The sequence below is a fragment of the Xenopus laevis genome, chromosome 9_10S, assembly GCF_017654675.1.
Source record: "Xenopus laevis strain J_2021 chromosome 9_10S, Xenopus_laevis_v10.1, whole genome shotgun sequence".
In the NCBI taxonomy this organism is placed as follows: Eukaryota; Metazoa; Chordata; class Amphibia; order Anura; family Pipidae; genus Xenopus; species Xenopus laevis.
Window position 1 is genome coordinate 47,684,186 of NC_054388.1, and position 13,768 is coordinate 47,697,953.

The 13,768-nt window shown below is 43.5% G+C and overlaps 1 long non-coding RNA gene across 1 annotated transcript in view; it reads left to right on the plus strand.

The window, feature by feature from the left end:
* Positions 1 to 12,916, plus strand: part of LOC121393102 — a 110,855-nt gene extending 97,939 nt beyond the window's left edge. Inside the window, exon 3 of the long non-coding RNA XR_005964540.1 lies at positions 12,157 to 12,916. This is a non-coding gene — a long non-coding RNA (uncharacterized LOC121393102). The remainder of the gene's footprint in view (positions 1 to 12,156) is intronic.
* Positions 12,917 to 13,768: the final 852 nt, after the last annotated feature.

The window sequence follows — 13,768 nt, forward strand, 5'->3', positions numbered from 1 at the left end:
TTATCCGTGAGCCACATTCAGATAGTTGGGGAGCAACACAAGCATGAAAATGTTCCTGGGTGGTGCAAAATAAGGGCTGAAGTTGGCCATTTGCTAGCCCCTATGTGGACTGGCAGCCTACATGAGCCCCTGCTTAGCAGTACATCTGATTTTTTTGCAACGAAAACTTGCCTCCAAACCAAGAATTCAAAAATAAACAACTGCTTTGCAACATCCAAGGGGTTGGTGAGCAACATGTTGATTATGAGCTACTGGCTGGGGATCACTGATATAGATGGTCATGTGAGATTTGTCCTTGAAGGTCAATGTAGGAAGCTGAAGATCAGCGTTAAGCTGGCCATATACTTGAAGATCTACTCTTTGGTGAGGTTGCTTAACGAGTGAATCTTTCCCCAATATGGAAACCTTGAGGCAGGAGATATATAACAAAGGAGATATAGGCAGTCAGAGCAAGGGCGGCATCAACAAGCCAAAGTTGTCCTTGCTGGAAGCCCATACACTCAGGGTTGGACTGGCCCGACGGGCCCAGACCCTCATGCGCAGCGCATCTGCGCATGCGTGCCGAGTGCTACTAACTAACAAGTTAGCCTGCTCCTTTTCACCTCTACTGGCATACTTATTTCTACCCTAGCTTTTGGAACTTTGCCCTCTTCTCAGAGTCCCATTCACAAAGACCCTGTGCTTGAACCCCCCAGCTTCTCACTTGGGTCCTGTCTCTCTCTCTTAACTGAAAGTATGATATGAAAAAGTCATCCATCTCCAGTGATCTTTATTATGTTGCTCCAACACATGTGACTTACTGCCTTCTCTGTTTGCTGTAGGTGTATAAGAGCTGAAGCACCTGTGTAACACTATGACTCAGGGGAGAAGTTTTGGGCCTGTCAGCAGCTCTGGGCATGGATGAGAGTCGGAGTTCTGTAGGACAAGTTCTAGGGAGTCGATTGTCTGCCAGGAACAAGTTAGTTCAGGTAAAGATACATCAGCACTTGTTTGCCTAGAGAAACATTCTTGTCACGTAAAAATCCCACTATTAATCAAAAATCACATTACAGCCGGTGGAACGAAGCCTCCCTTTCTGCTCTGTGCTAATAATATGTCCCAGATAAGATAAAATTGGTAATTGTACGTTGCCTTGTCAGGGATGTGGCTCTAAAGAGGAGCAGCATTCTGGCTCCTGGCAGCCTATTGCCTCTGCTAATAGATTTCATTATGTACTCATTTCTGCCCCATCCCACTCATACACAAAAGGGACTCATTATGTACAACTAAGGGCAAGCACCATTTAGCTCCATCAGTGTTCATTATACCCGCAGGTTTCAGGGGTGTGAAAACTTTTTGAAAAGAATATGTAATTAATGGACTGGACCCAGGATAGCAGGGAAGTTGGAGGTCCCAATCTGAATAGAAAACATGTGCGGTATAAAAACAGTTGGAGGGTCACCGGCTGCACACCCCTGATTTAGGAATAGTTACACATTATAATACAGCCTTTGTACAGTATGTCTATCTTTTTCCACCAATAGGTCCCTGTGATAATCTGTGCCTGGGGTGAATCCCCTAGAACTGGCCCTGTAAATATGGATAGCAAGGGCAGATGCTCATATTTGCCCCATGGCCATTAAATGTGGCAAAGCAAAGGGGCAGTTTGTTGGGGGTATTGGTTCTCGAGTTTTTCGCTGAGGGACAGCAGCACAGAGAGGATTTTTCTTCCCCAGTATAATTACATCACACAGTGGCAATTAGAGTGCAAGTCATCAGCTCATTAAGTGATTAGCAGCAGTTACTAATTAGAACAGTGGGAAGCGATTTGGCCAATTAAAGAGTGACAGGATCCTGGAATTCTCATTTCTGGGAAGTTTTGGGTGCAACTTCAGAACATGAAAGATTCTTGGCTCCAATAATGATGTCTTTTTCCTATATCCCAGCGTATCCCTTTTTCAGAAGCTGCAGTTGGGTCCTAACAGAACTAGCACAAGTGGAGTCAACTCTCTGTCAGACTCACTGGGTGTCACTGGCCCAAGAAAGCTTCACAAAAAACAATCCTAGAACAAGGATACAAGCATCACGAGAAGTCGAGAACAGAACTTTGGCTCCTCTCCCGCTATGTGGTTCTATTTCAGATAAATTCCCCCCAGGCTATCAGTAATTCCAGTCCTGGACAGTGGGTGACAAATCAATGTGTTTGCCATCATGTCTGCCAAAGAATTACTGTTCCTATTGCACCCAGATATATGACTTGTCTTTATGTGCAGTGGTAACTGTCACAGGGTGCTGCACAGGTGTAATTATAAAGCATTTTGACTCCCCTTATTACTCGCATACATAACGAGGAGAGTTATATGGAGCAGTTAGAGCAGGGATCCCCAACCTTTTTCACCCATGAGCAACATTCAGATTTAAAAAGAGTTGGGGAGCAACACAAGCAGGGAAACCGTTCCTGGGCGGTGCCAAATAAGGGCTGTGATTGGCTATTGGTAGCCCCTATGTGGACTCTTCATCTACAGGAGGCTTTATTTGACAGTACACCTGGTTTTTATGCAACCAAAACTTGCCACCAAGTCTGGAATTAAAAAATAATCACCTGCTTTGAGGCCACTGAGAGCAACATCCAAGGGGTTGGAGAGCAACATGTTGCTCACGAGCTACTGGTTGGGGATCACTGAGTTAGAGGGAGACTTATATGAAGCAGTAGGAGGAGTTTTAGTAGAGAGGGTTATATAAAGAGCAGAGGAAGAGTTATAGAGATGGTTACTGTCAAGCGTGTCTCAGAGACTGCTCAGCCCTGATGCCGCTCCCCCCCTCCTGCTCCGCGGTTCTAACTTGTAGCGTTGGAGCAGGTCGAGGAGGGGCCACATCGCTAGTGCAGTGAGCACTATTGCACTCGCTGCACTAGAAGAGCCAAATTCCTGTTTTAAAAAATGGAAATTAGGCTCTTAAATTTACCAGAGGCAGCTTTTTGTAACCCCTGGTAACTGGGCGCTCCATGCCGCCTGAGGCAAGATTCTCACCTTACCTCATGGCGGGAGCGGCCCTGGTTACTGTATATGGAACAATAGGATGAGTTATAGGAAAGTTTATATGGGGCAGTAGGAATTATAGGGAGGGTTATATGGAACAGTAGGAGGAGTTATAGGGGGGGATAATATGGAGCTGTAGGAGGGGTTATAGGGAGGGGCAAAATAGAGCTGTAGGAGGAGTTAAAGTGAGGGGTAATTTGGAGCTGTAGGAGGAGTTATAGAAAGGTGTAATCTGGAGCTGTAGGGGGAGTTATAGGGAGGGATCATATGGAGCTGTAGGAGGAGTTATATTGAGGGGTAAAATGGAGCTGTAGGTTGAGTTATAGAGAGGTGTAATCTGGAGCTGTAGGAGGAGTTATAGGGAGTAGTAATCTGGATCTGTAGGAGGAGTTAAATGGAGGGGTAATCTGGAGCTGTAGGAGGAGTTAAAGGGAGGGGGTAATATGGAGCTGTAGGAGGAGTTATAGGGTTGGGTAATATGGAGCTGTAGGAGGAGTTAGGAAGAGATAATATGGAGCTGTAGGAGGAGTTATAGGGAGGGGTAATATGGAGCTTTAGAAGGAGTTTAGAGAGGGGGGAAATGAAACTGTAAGAGGAGTTATAGAGAGGGGTAATATGATGCTGTAGGAGGAGTTATAGAGAGGGGTAATATTGAGCTGTAGGAGGAGTTATAGAGAGGGGTAATATGGGCCTGTAGGAGGAGTTATAGAGAGGTTATTTGTAGTAGGAGAATTTATGTAGGATTATTTGGAAAAATAAAGCAAATATGGTAATTGAGTGGAGTTTACAATCATTGGGGTAATTAAATGTGGAAAGTTTTTGTCGATTTATGGGAATTTATTTGGAACAAACAGTGATTCTTTCTATTGTAACAAAACTTTGTTCTGTACTTTATGGAATTTGCTGGTAGAATTGTGGTGTATTTGCTGAAAGAGTTGCAGGCCCTTATTGCTGAGGATACAGTGCCTGAAATTAATGAGTTTATTGGCCCTAAGAATTGTCGATGTTGAATCGATGACGGCCTGGAGCATTTCTGGGTTCCCCAATGTGCTAATGAGACAGGGGCCATAAATCATGGAGTGACGGCTGTGGGGGCTCCCAATAGAAACCAGAAGCGGAGCCCATTGTGAGTGATTCTCAAGTTGTCTCTGTCAGCTTCTTCTTTCAACAAACATCTGCACTTTATCTGAGCTTCCCCCCAATCCACATTGGACTCTGCAGACTCTTCTGCCCGCGCCTTTGAAGCCCATCTGCTCCGGATCAAATCCTAAATATCTATGAAATGCAAACACACTGCGTCCAGACTCTGTGTGCGAGACACGGGGCCCATCTACACACTGAGCCCTCCAACTTGCCCTGTCCATTAGCTGATGGGCTGCTCTGTACCTTGACTGTTCTGCTGCTGAGTTAGGTCTGGACTGGCAGTCTCAATGTTTTGGCACATGCCACAGATGCACTTTTTGAACCCACAGAAATCTGTGTGCGTATTAGCATATTTGCAAAAGGAATCGGGTTAAAGGGGGAGATCACCTCTCACTTCCCTGTGAGTAAGTTTATAGAAGGAAGTTATTTAAGGCATGTTTCAGTTGGTCCTCATTAACTTTATAGTTTTGTTTTTTAAATGATTTGCCTTTGTGTGCAACATACAGTGCCTTGTAGGCATGGGGTGGGTAGACAACTCAGTTGGAGCCCCAGTTTGTATTTGCTATAACTACTCTTTCTGTTTAATCCCTCCTCTAACAATTACAGAACTACCTTGTTGCCAGGGTCAGTGTGCATAGCAACCAAGTTGCACAAATAGAACTTCCCCATTTTTGTTTGGATTCATTAACAATGCATGACCTTTAGGCTAATTTGTCCTATGTATGACATCATTGTGGCCCTATTACATCATAACTACAAAGTCCCTTGGAAATTATACTGTGCCCTTCAGGATCCTTGTGCAAAAGAAGCCCAGTAATTTAGATAAACTGTGCGGTGGGTCTGGCTATAGGACTGGGTCAACTACACACCTACAGTTGTAGAGATGTCTTGTGAGAGCATGTAAGGGCTCTTACCCACGGGCATTTGCTTATGCGTTTTTCAAACTCACGCTGAGTGCAAAAACGCATATATTGCATTTAAAGGAGAAGGAAAGTCGTTTCACACTTGCGGGTGCCAAATGTTAGGTACCCCCAAGTGAATGTATTTACTTACCTGAAACCCCAGGCCGGTGCTCCTATCACCAGAAAACTGCACCGGCCGAGGGTTATTCCAGCGAGCACGACGGAGCGTTCTCTCGTGGCTGTGCATGCACATTAGAGTGAAAAGCCAAACTTTAACTAAAAAGTTGGCTTTTTCATTCTACTGCACATGCGTCTGTCCCGGGGGTTATTCCAGTGAGCACCATGGAGCGATCCTCTTCTGGCTTCTTCTTTCTTCAAATTTACCGGGCAGACGCATGTGCAGTAGAATGAAAAAGCCAACTTTATAGTTAAAGTTTGGCTTTTCACTCTAATATGCACAGCCACGAGAGAACGCTCTGTCGTGCTTGCTGGAATAACCCCGGGCCGGTGCAGTTTTCTGCTGATAGAAGCACCGGCCGGGGGTTTCAGGTAAGTAAATACATTCACTTGAATTTTTTTCCACTACGCAACCCTCTATCTATTGATAGCTGAACGTGTGTCAAGCACAAGAAAATGCAGCATGCTGCATCTAAACAAATCTACACAAACGCAACTCAAAACGCTCATGAGTACAGCCTGGCAGAATATAATGGAATCAATTAGCGAATGTGGTTTTTCATGCCAAAAGTTGGCATTTTAATGAATAATGTCAAACGCATAAAAAATGCAGGAAAAAACGCCTGTGTGTGAGAGCCCAAAAGATGACATTCAGCTTATGTTTATATATTGCTATTAGGGGACAGTGCACAGGGCTACTGCTTATATCATGTTGCCTAAACTAAACTCACTTCCTGCTTTCCCCTCTATTCTTGCATTTCAAGACTCACATTTGGGAAACACTGGCAGAACCCAGTTAGAATGGAGGGAGCTGTAAAGAAGCAGGCACTGGGGTGCTGACTGTCAGAAACAAAAACAAAAAAGCAGTGTTATGTTTTGGGTAGCCAAGGATGAGTAGAGTATAACAGTGCTTTTTTTTTATCAGGCTCATGCAGGCATTACACAACAATAACTTTCACTTTCTCTTTTAAGCTGTTAGGAAGTATGCACAGTATAATTCTGGGCACAGTGACATCTACAACAACAATGCATCTTAAAGCAATAATATACATTATTCACATCATATAGTCCTGGGTCCATGCAGGTAGTTTTCTGATTCTCTCAGTACGCCTTATAGGTTCACTTTCTTCAGGCCCATTGCAGTTGGCATCAGGAGTAGGAAAATGTCCTTCATCAAATGGAGCTTCTCCAAAGTCATTCCTAACAGGAGCAAGATGACTTGCATTCCATATGCGTCCATCAGACACTTCATATGTGCATGGTCCTCGCTGGCGTCTCACTTCAAAAGGTTTAATAAATTTACATTGTCCTTGTTTCAGTATTCCTGGTTTCTTAATTCTGATTTATGATCCAGGCTGAAAGTGCACTTCTCTTGCACCACGTTTTCTGTCTGTATAAGCCTTGCATTTGGCTTGTTACAGTTTCACAATTTCACACTATTTTGTGGAAGTTTGATGTCTGCAACATGTAACTTAGTGCGCATCTGTCTGCCATGTAATAATTCAGCAGGAGATGATTGAGTTTTGCATGGCGCGTTGCTCTGTAGTTATGTATGAACTCTGTTGTAAATACTTTAAAAAGATTTCCCAGTAAGATTTGCTGTCTGTAGTGGTTCTTTCAGATTTCTGTTGAATCGCTCGATTTCTCCATTTGCTTGTGGGTAATACACTGAAGTTTTCCTATGTACAATATTCCTCTCTCTCAGAAATTATTCAAACCCATATGAGACAAACTGTGGTCCGTTGTCTGATATTAACTCCTTTGGATTACCTTCTCTGCTGAAGACTGTAGACAGAAATGTTATTACTGTAGCTGATGTTATATGGGAAACAAATGCAATTTCAGGCCATTTACTCTAATAGTCCATCAAGGTTATAGCAAATCTACAGACTATAGGAGCATCTGTAAAAGGACCGACAATATCAATAGCAAGTTTTTCCCATGCTGAATCAGGGAATGGTACTGGCTGAAGTGGTGGTGTATGTGTGATAGCTGTTTTATCATGATTCTGACAAGTAACACAAGAATGAATGGCAGTTACCACATCAGCATCCATTGCTGGCCACCAGTATAGTTCTCGTATTCTTTGTTTTGTATGTATAATTCTTTGATGACTCTCATGAACAAGTTGTATGAGCTTTTCTCGCAAGGTCTCTGGTACCAGTAAACGGTGAGCTCCATGGACAACATAGCCATCTACTAAGGACTTTGTGTCTAATCCTGTAGTAAGGTTGAAGATCAGGACTGAGTTTCTTCTCAGCATTTGGCCATTTGCTTTGTAAGATGTCTTATAATAGTTTTACTTGAATTGGACATGTGAGGCAAGCTTGCTTAAAATCAGCAGGTGTAACTGTAGATGATAGTAAATCAGTCATTGCTACAACTTCTATGTCCTCATCCAGTGTATCAGAAGCTTCAGGTAAAGGTAACCGTGACAAAAAATCAGCAGTAACATTTTTCAAACCTGGTTTGTATTGCATTTTGTAGTTGAAATTCAGAAGCCTTGCTGACCATCTAGTGTAGTAAAAGGGCTATGATCAGTGCATAAGGTAAATTCTCTACCCCATAGGTAGGTTCTCCATTTTTCTGTTGCCCAAACACATGCTAGAGCTTCTTTTTCAACAGTGGAATACTTACGCTCTGTCTCTGTAAGTGTTCTGGATACAAATGCAACAGTTTTCTCTGTATGATCAGCATGAATCTGTGTGAGAACTGTACCAACGCCATAGTCTGAAGCATCTGTAGTAACCATAGTGGGTAGTGCAGGATCAAATAAAGTTTCACTATTTCAAAGCTATGTTGAGCAGACTCTGACCACACCAAACTTAAAGTTCCACGTAGTAGTGCTCTAAGTGGCTCCACAACTGAAGCATAGTTGGGAATAAACTTAGAATACCATGAAGTAAGACCTAAGAAAGCTCATAAGGTCTGGAAATCAGATGGAGGAGGTGATTGTGTAACAGGGTTGACATGGTCAGGGTCAGGCAGTAATCTATCTTGTGAGATTATATGACCCAGAAATGACAGCTGAGTTTGTCTGAAGTGGCATTTGGAAAGGTTCAGTTTTAGTCCTGCAGAATCAATGCATTTCAGAACCTTTTCTAGATATTTGTCATGAAGATCCATAGTTGGAGCGTAGACAATTATATCATCCGAGTAGCATTCTACCCCAGGTATGCCATGGAGTATAGAGGACATCAGTCTTTGAAAACAACTCGGTGCTGAAGCCAGTCCATAAGGTACATGCTTGAACCGAAAAAAACCATCATGGGTGATAAATGCAGTGAGGTCTCTACTTTCCTCATGCAGTAATACTTGATGATAAGCACTCTGAAGATCCAGAGAAGAAAAGAATTTTGTAGATTACAATACTACGAATGGGCTCCGAGGGTCGCAGGACCACATCAACTAGCTGATGCGGTCCTGGATCGTACAAAAAAAATCAAACTTGACCTATAGATATCTGGACGATTTTTGGCCTGATATCGATCGGGAGGATCTTTTTTCATATCTAGCCTCACCAGTTAATTTTGCCCTAACAAATACCAAGCCCTATCGGTTCAATTCATTACAGGGTTTGGCACCTCCCAGTAACCCATCTACTTGTGCCCAGCTGCACAGCCCACCCCTTTAATTCGGAGACACTATGCATTCAAGTCTAAGATGTTCTGGGAAACCCAAATGAAGTGACTCTCTGGATATTAAGTGAATGACCCCATACGCTCTGGGACCATGGGGGTTTAGTCTGAGATCTGGAAATCCTACAGATCTGCATTTCACTCTGAGATCACTGTGGCCCGACCCAGCGTTTATCACATAATCATGTAAATAACTGGTTTAAATGGAAATCCCAATCACTCAGTCATGTTGGTGTCCAGCCCCAATTTATTACTTCCCTTTGTCACTTCCACAATCACACAGAAATATGCACTAAAACCTAAAATCACAAATATTCCCACGGCAAATCCCCATGCCGCCTGCAGGGTCCGACTGGGCCGGCGGGACACCAGGATTCTCCCCATGTATAAGAGATTAAAAGACAAAATTCCCTCTAACAATGTGTTTGGGACACCCGATGACTAGCGTATGCTTAGATTCCGATACAATCCCCCAACAACCCATACTGTAAATACACTCCAATCACAGATCTTTTGGTGAAAAGGCCGCAGCTTGTTTTATGAAATAACATTTACATTTACTTATTCTTATTTAAATCCGAAAATCATACCAGCATATAATAATACTGCATAACACTTTTACATTTTGGGTAAAAACAATAGCCGCTGAAGGCTGCACATAACATTTAACAATGTTTACAATAACTTCCCAAACACTTCTCAGTCAAAAACCCATTAACCATCCTAAGGCTAAGACTCCATCACCTGTTTCCTCACTTACGGTGCCTCCTTGCCCCCTAAGCCTCGCCCCAGGCCTATCCAACCAACCTCACTTTACCTTCCAGCCCCCTTTTTGGCTACCCAGTTGGGCAGCCCCACTATGCTACTGCTGCGACATAACCATCCACCCCCCCATCTCCATAGGGTGGGAGGGACGTTGTATCTCCTGCGCCAACTATGAGTTCCCACACTTTTCACCCCTATTTAAAGGTTAAGCCCCCTTTATTCCTACCTTTCTTCCACACTACAACTCCCACAATGCCTGTCACCACTACACCCTTTCTTTCCTCTACTCTCCCCTTAGTCATGTGCCCCTTCCGCTCCACCTATACAAGGCTCGCTATTTTGGGCTTCTAGAACCTAATAATGTAACCTCAATATAAGCAGAACAAACCCATATTTTGCTTAGTCAGCAACACCTTTGTCTGCACTCCTCTGCTGAAGTCTAGATCTGGAATACACAGATACCTGTTCTTGGGTCCTGATCCTGCTTAAAGGGATCATAGGAAAACATGTTTTTTTCAAAACGCACCAGTTAATAGTGCTACTCCAGCAGACTTCTGCACTGAAATCCATTTCTCAAAAGAGCAAACAGAGCTGTATGTTTTGTAATGTACTTATATGTTATTGATAACTCTTTATTGAAAATTGTTAAACTTACGCAATGCTTACTCTTACTGTTCATCTCAATGCAAAGTGAAAACAATTTTTACCTGTGTTATAAATAAATAAAAACATGTTTTAAAAAAAAAAGAGCAAACAGATTTTTTTATATTCAATTTTGAAATCTGACATGGGGCTAGACATTTTGTCAATTTCCCAGCTGCCTCTGGTCATGTGACTTGTGCCTGCACTTTAGGAGAGAAATGCTTTCTGGCAGGCTGCTGTTTTTCCTTCTCAATGTAACTGAAGGAGTCTCCATGGGACAGGGGTTTTTACTATTGAGTGTTCTTAGATCTACCAGGCAGCTGTTATCTTGTGTTAGGGAGCTGCTATCTGATTACCTTCCCATTGTTCTTTTGTTTGGCTGCTGGGGAGGGAAAGGGAGGGGGTGATATCACTCCAACTTGCAGTACAGCAGTAAAGAGTGATTGAAGTTTATCAGAGCACAAGTCACATGACTTGGGGCAGCTGGGAAATTGACAATATGTCTAGCCCCATGCGCTCTCTGCATTAGAGTTCCTGCCTCCCCTCCCGACTGGTAAACCGGGGAGGGGGGCGGCATTGCAGGAGCCGCCTCAGGCGGCGTTTTCCACTGAATCGGCGCTGATTGGAGTCAAATCACCGCCTGGCTAATCTGTGAAAATGTTTGCCTCTTGCAAAATGTACCAGGTGGAAAAAACTTGCACATCCCTAACCAACACTGCTCTTTACGGGATTTAAGGACTATGACTAAAATCCTAACTAGGGTTTTTTTTTTTAAATTAAAAATTACACTGTCTCCATGTTGCCCTCCCACCTTGAAGAGTGCTTTGTGAATGATAGGTGCCCAAACTTACTGCATGCTTTGCCTATGGGGGGGGTGTTGTGAGTCCTTTATTGCATTGCACTTTTGTTCCCTGTATTCACTCTTATGCACACACAGGGTTGGACTGGGCCTGCGGGACACCGGGAAAAAACCCGGTGGGCCCCCAGCTCTAGTGGGCCCCACCAGCCCAGACCTGGATTTCTTCTGTCTCAGGGCCCAGACCTGGATTTCTTCTGTCTCAGGGCCCAGACCTGGATTTCTTCTGTCTCAGGGCCCCACCTCCGAACCCTGAGGGCTACTGACACGCGTGCCAGCGCACTTCGTTTTTTGCCGCATAGAAACAAAAGTGCGTGCGGAAGTGCTCACACGGAGAGGAGGGTTACCGGAGGCCCTGAGGCAGCAGCCCTCAGGATCCGCGGGGGGCCCAGAGACAGAAGCCCCGGTGGGCCCCGGGCCCCCCAGTCCGACACTGACCGCCTGAGATGCATGGGGCAGGCTATGTACTGCACCTCTGACCCTCAAAAACCAATCACAGCTGCATAGAAGGTCAGCTTGAAAAATGACACATGCAACCAGTTGTTTAGGTGAATCCCACCTTACTTTCAGCTAATCCAGGGGAAGGTACAAATGCCCCATATGTTCCCCTTTAGCATTATCATTGCCTGACTCCCCCATTTGTTCAGCTTTTAGGGGAAACATGCAGTGGAATAAAAGCATTAAAGCCATAGTATACCACTAACTATATAAGTATCAGGGTACTACATTTAGTTTAAAAGTAGCACAGACAGTATCAGATTACTATGGTTAGTTTAGGAGCAGTATAGACAGTAAGAGTAGTACAGTTAGTCAAAGAGCAATATAGATAGCATGAGAGTACTGAAGTTATTATAAGAGCAATGAAGACAGTATCAGGGTACTATAGTTGGCATAAGACCAGTACAAACCATATCAGGGTACTACAGTTGATATAAGAGTAGTACCAACAGTATATTTTGTGTATGTTTTCCTTTCTGCTCCTGCATCTCACTCCCATTTCTTTATTCCATCCACAGAAACATGTGTATCACAGAGATTTCCCTCCCTCCATTGTCTTTCTCCCCTGCTTCGGTAGGTCCGGGCCCCGCTTGCCAGAGAATGTGCAGGGCCCAGATACCAGGAGTGAATCCCCCAGGAGAAATCAGGGGTACAATATTGTCCTGACAGCACTCTTGTTCCAGGAATGATGGATAATCCTGGGCACTTTGTACACCAGCTCTTTTTACGCACATCAACAGAGCTGGAAAATCAAAGAAATCTCAAGAAAGTTAAACATTCTCCACTAAAACGGCAAATTCTGTGAAATCTGCTATTTTAGAGTTACCCAATCGACCAGCACTCCCTGTGCCTATTACTCTGAATGGTAATATGGGTCAGACAGTTATCTTTCACAGAAAAGGCAGTTACGAATTTCAGCCTCCCAGAGAGGAGGTAAGAGAAATGATTGTATTTCACAGTCACTTGTATTGGACGAGGAGTATAGGATTCTTTATTAGAGTTTAGAATGGGGACACTGAACGGCTATGGTCAAAGGTTTTCTGGTGGGCTCCTGTCACCTCAATCCGACATTATTTGGAAGCCTGAGTACTTTTATTGCTGCAGAGACAGAGTCCATCACTGCAGCCGCTTACCAACCCTAAATTAGGGATTATTAGGGATTTTTTTTGTTTTAAATGGCAACATTACTCTACTTAACTGCTTATCGATTGCTTTGTGCCCTTATATACAAAGCTATGATGTACTTTGGCACAACAAATGTGATAATAAATAACTTTAAATACATTTTGCATTCAGTTGTCCAAATGTCACATGACAAGGAGGCAGCACATGATGGCACAGTGATCTCCCTGCATTTGATGACAAAGTGAACCCCAGTTCATAAGGATAAGGATATAGTGAACCCACCATATAATGGAATACGCAGGCTGAGAACAGCTGAGCCCTCTTCAGCTTGTGTGCCCACAGCCTAAGGACCCAGTCAAGTCAAATCTATAATTGTACAGTAATCCCTGTAATATAAGGGCACAGCAGAATCCATAATATAATGGTACAGTGTTTCCAGTGTATAATGTCACTGTGAGCCCAGCAAATAATGACATAGTGAATCCCAGTATATAAAGGAACAGTGTCCCCCAAGAATATAAAGGCACAGTGAATACCATACAAATAATGGATTTGTGATCAGTCAACATAATGGCTCACTAAGATATAATATCATTGTGACAACCAGCATTATGGGATTGTAAAATTTGCACCTGGGTAGTAACCCATAGTAACCAATCAGTGATTAGCAAAAGCAAAACAACTGATTGGTTTCCATGGGTTACTGCCTGGGCTCAAATTTGCCCAGTGTTTATAAATGAGTCCCAGTGTGTTCCAGCATGTATTAATCCTGAGATCTTTGTGTCTATCTCATATTTTTCTCCCCTAATTGGTTATATGTCTCTATGGTCACTGTCCATCTGGGCTGTTCCTTCCCTAAATGCCTGAGATCAGACTATTTATGTTCAGTCTCACTTCCTGCTCAGGAAGCCCTGACTCTTTCCTTACTGGGTCCTCCTCAGTAGAGCCCTGTATTCCTCCCATTCTCTTTCCCTACTGGTTTTTATGTTTCTGCGGTTACTTGCC